This window comes from Harpegnathos saltator, unplaced genomic scaffold (assembly GCF_003227715.2).
Source record: "Harpegnathos saltator strain DR-91 unplaced genomic scaffold, Hsal_v8.6 scaffold59, whole genome shotgun sequence".
Lineage (NCBI taxonomy): Eukaryota > Metazoa > Arthropoda > Insecta > Hymenoptera > Formicidae > Harpegnathos > Harpegnathos saltator.
In genome coordinates this window covers 1,228,074-1,233,073 of record NW_020230415.1, presented here as the reverse complement: position 1 = coordinate 1,233,073, position 5,000 = coordinate 1,228,074, and positions in this window count along the sequence as shown.

Here is a 5,000-nt window from a genome sequence, read left to right as displayed (position 1 = left end):
TAATACGTTCAGTCGACGATGCGCGAGGATGGGTACTGCTGTAAGATGATTTCATCGCGAGAGACACACGATCGTTCGCGGCGGTATTAAACGCCGAAGAAGGTCGGCGCCGCCATTGCCGTGGTTTCGCACGCGGGAAACACGCGAGCACGGCGTGTTGCGTTTTTAATGCGCGCGATATGTCGTCTAATGGCGTTTGGTAATCGCGGCTGGTTCACGCGGGCGTGTGAACACACGGAGAAAAAATCGCGCGAAGAATCGGGAAATGTTCATCTCACGCGGCAAATGAGACCCGGAAGATTCGACAGTCGAATTGACGACGCATGCACGGACACACATGCGATAGCAACTAGAAGATACAGCACAGTAAAACGGAACACGATATCCCCGCTCTACGGCTGCCGTGTGTAATACCTCGGAACTAACAGATGTGTGTGTGTGTGTTTGTGTGTGTGTGTGTGTGTGTGTGTGACATTAGCGTATCACGGCTACGTGTGCACGGCTTCAATCAAGAAGAGTCGCTCTGCGCATTCACACTCCCCCTTCCGTCGCACTCGTTTACTCCGCAATTTTCCTGCCTGCCTGCCTTCCTTTCTTTCGTCTTCTTCTTCGCACAGGCACGCAACACGACCACCCACATATCCACACACATACAAGCACACACGCAACACACACACTTGCACTCGCTTGCATACATACAACACTTGCACACGCTCGCGAAATCTCTGGTTTCGCCAAGCTTTCACGCTCACGCATCGCTTTGCGAAAATCTGCGAATATATCGAACATCAACATGTGCTACTAACACCTTAAGTCGATTGACGCGTTTTAGAAAAAGGTAAAAAATCATCGTCCTAGATATTAATCGCGTGTTTCATTATTCTCTCTCTCTCTCTCTCTCTCTCTCTCTCTCTCTCTCTTTCTCTCTCTCTCTCTCTCCCTCTCTCTCTCTCTCTCTCTCTCTTTCTCTCTCTCCCTCGTCTCTCACGATTTCACGCCTCGCGCGGCCGCATCGCGCGTCCTTCTCCGCGTGCCCACCGTCGAGAATTCCTCGCCCCCGTTTCTTCCGCCTCGCGACGCGACGCGGCGCGGAAACGACGGCCGTCGCGTGTCGAGAGAAATCGCGCCAAACGCACGACCGGTCGTATATAAAAAAATATTTAATGCACGAAAAAGGCTGTTTCGTTTGTTCCCCTCGTGCCCTCCACAGATATTCCATCCCCTTCGCACTTCCTTCCTCTTCCTCATCTCCCTCCTCTCTCTCTCTCTCTCTCTCTCTCTGCCTCCCTCCCATTCTCGCTTCCTCTCTATTCCTCTCCTCCGATCGTCATCGCTAGAGATACGCGGCGTGACGGCCCGCGAAGTGTGCAGGCGCGGCGCTCGAGATCGCGGCGCAAACTCTTCCACGTGGAGCGAATTTCGCGAGGAGGAGCGCTTCACAGCCGTAAACACCGCGCGTCGTCCGTCGGCGAACAATCGATCCGCGGGTATTCCCCGATGACCAGCCCCTCTGCCCCGCCGGGGGGCGAACCGCGGTATCGCTCTCGCGACACGCGGGATCAACGAGTCGCGTTCGGTGACTCTGCGATAAGCGGCGAGGCCGACGGCGAATCTTCGCTTCGACCACGAAAAAACTGCCCCCGTCTGTCCGAACGTCCCATCCGCGAAGTGCGCGCGTGTGATCGTTATATATCATTCTTACATTTTTTTTCTTTACAAATATTATTATTATTATTACATAATAATCATCATCATCGTTATTATTATTATTATTATTATTATTATTATTATTATTTTATTATTATTATTCGTCGCGATTGTAGCATCGAAGGAACGCCTACGCTCATGAGCTAAGGATCATCAACTTCGACCCGTCGGATCTCTCGTCTCGGCGGTCGTAAAAAATTCGCTACTTAACTCGTGTATCGTGGTGGACGCGCGCGCCGAGTGCCGCGTGTTTTATTATTACAAAAGTCTCGTCCTCTAAGCATAGAATACACATTACAATATAAAGAGATATTATTTAGAAAAAAGAACAGTACAAAAAGGACTGGTAGGAGCAAATTGGCTAGCAACGATCGCGCGCCGCGCTGGTTTTCTCTTTTTTCTTTTTCTCCTCCCTTTACTTCCCTTCCGCCTCTTCCGCGCTATTTTATCTCTCACCACTCGCCGCGGGCGCGCTCGAGTTAATTTATCGTTTAATATTTCCTATCGATATCGACGCTACACGCTAGCTGCTAAGAATAATTAATAAATCGGCATCGCACGCTTCTCTTTTCTCTCTCTATCCTCGTCTATTCGCCTCTCACCCTCTCTCTCTCTCTCTCTCTCTCTCCCCCTCTCTCTCGCTGTCTCGCTGTCTCGTTCGCTCGCTCACTCTTCTTTCGAACCCTTTCATCCCTCTACGTCATCCTAACGTCGTCTCTCCCTTTCTCGCCTTGTGTTCTAATACGCGTTAATTACGAAAAACTCCAAACATCCCTCTCTGAAAATGTACACGTCTGAAAAAACGAAGAGCTCGCTACGTTACAGAGTTGTCTTCATATATCACTGAAACAAGAAGTATACTGCGACACGTGTACGCCATGTATTTCCGTGTGAGTGTATCGCGCACGTGTCTCGTGAATGCATCGGGAATGTGTCTGTGTGTGTGTGTGTGTGTGTGTGTGTGTGTGTGTGTGTGTATACGTTACGACGTAACGTATGTGACACGCGCGAAAATATCTTCGCTGTCGTGAATTAAACGTCTATCGGTCACAGAAGAGAACGATCTCCGCGAAACCGTCGCGATTCAGCCGGTTGGGCTGGGAAACGCGCGCGACGGTTCGCGCGCTTAAGATACATCGTTTTCTTCCCCCTCTCTCTTTTTTTCCTCTTTCATTTGCTATGTCCGCGAGACCGTCGTCTCATGCCGACGTCGATCCCGCTGGGTAATTTCTCTATCTCCATTTCGAATTTCGTCGACGTTGGAGCGTTCGGACTCTCCCTAGAAGAGTCGGCTTTAAATCTTAAACACTTTGACAAAATATCGTTTCTCTATTTTTTTCCTAAAGATTTAAAATATCTCGTGAAAAAACGTAACTAATTGCGCGATAGCTCGCTCTTTTTTCTCCACTTTTAATATTTAACTTTTAATTTTTCGAGAGTTTATTTATATCTTAAATGCTTTGGGAAAATATCGCTTCTTTATCCTCTCTAAAGATTCCAAGTACATCTCGCGAAAACGTTCAACTAATCGTACGAATTTTTCTCTTTTTTTCTTTCTTTTCTTTTCCTCTCTGTGGGGTAGTTGATTTCTGGCTTCTCCGTATAGTCGTCCTTCTCCCGGGAACTCTCGTCGGAAATTCGTCCTCGGGAGATATTCTTTAGAAACCGCACACAAGGGTGCTCGGGTGCACGAAGAGCGCCCGAGAAGGACTCGTCCCGTGACTTGTCCAGCCGTACAAACGAAGAGAACGATCTCGGCAGCAGAGAGGAGTCGCGTCTTGTAACGTAAGAATAGGATGAAACCTCGAACTCGACTCGTCGCGAAAAGCGCGCGTAACCGGCAGCGGGATCGATCACCCGATTGTTCTGCCGTCGGTGTTCACTACTCGAGCGTTTCCGTGGTTTCGGAAAGACTAGTCTCATTTTCTCATTTCTAGCACGGGGGAAATATCGAATAAGCGTAACGCCAATCTATCGGAGAAGTTGTATGTTACAGTCTCCGCGATGTTGGATTTACGCGAACGTTCATTGTAGAGCCGAGCGAAATCACAAGCGAAGAAAATCACTCGGCTGCCGCTGAGCCCTCCTCGAGGCGAGAAGAAGGCCGCGCGCGAGTGACTCGCTGAACCGATTCTTCATTGGGCTCCGCTCTAGCTCTCATTGACTCTCAGACGAATTATTAACACGTTAAGCGCGGAGCCGATTTTGCTGAGCTTTCCGTTCAGTCGGCGTGCCGGTGCGAGCGGTGACCACTCGACGAGTGTTGGGTTACATAGTATAGACAGAAGATACACATGTCGCGGTGACGATTTTACTTCACTTTCCGTTTGGGCTATGGTAATGGCGCCGCCAATACACAAGTATACAACACAAGTATAAACAGAAGATAATCAGATGGAGAACGATAAGAAAGCGACCTCCAAAAGACGATCAGTTAGAAAAAGCCCACGGAAGTGTAAAGATTCTCTGAGCAGAGAGAATTTTAGTTCGTTGTGTTTTATAAAGCAATTTTTACAGTCATTATTTTCAAAAAAATGTATTGCCCATAATACCGAAAATGTTGAGAGGAGAGGGAGATAGCGATTCATCGAGCGAATTATTTTTAACCTTGATACTGCCGGTCCCAGAAATCGACGCCGCCCAAACGAAAAGTTTACTGTCAGTCCCCAGGGACGCCGCGCTTAGCCGTGTTAATAATGCACGTTGTAATTATTAATAATTTATTATCGAGTCAATTCGCGCGCAAGGCGCAGGAGAAATCAAAAGAAGAGATCACGGGATCTCTCTCGCTCTCTTTCTCTCTCTGTCGTCCTCTCGCGTTCACGCGCGGGACAGATTAGTCAGGTCACCCAGAGGTGGGCAAAACACATACACACACAACACACATACATACACACGCACATACATACATACATACACGTGCGCATGCGCGCGTACAAGCGTACGCAAAACATGCTACGTGCGAAAGATTGATAGATATTTTGTCAATAGCCTGACGGCTCACGCATGACTGAGATAAGCACACACGCACGTACGCACATGTACACGCGCACACACACGCATTGAAAATTAGCCTATGTGCGATAAATCACTCGTGGATGCGTGGAATCGTACGTAGAAGTACGCGAGTGTTGCCTCCGATTTTTAAGAACCTCTCCGATTTTCCACACACTTCTCTCTCTCTCTCTCTCTCTCTCTCTCTCTCTCTCTCTCTCTCTCTCTCTCTCTCTCTCTCTCTCCCCCGTATAGCTGCGTATATATCTCATTTATATATCGTACACAAGATCATAGAA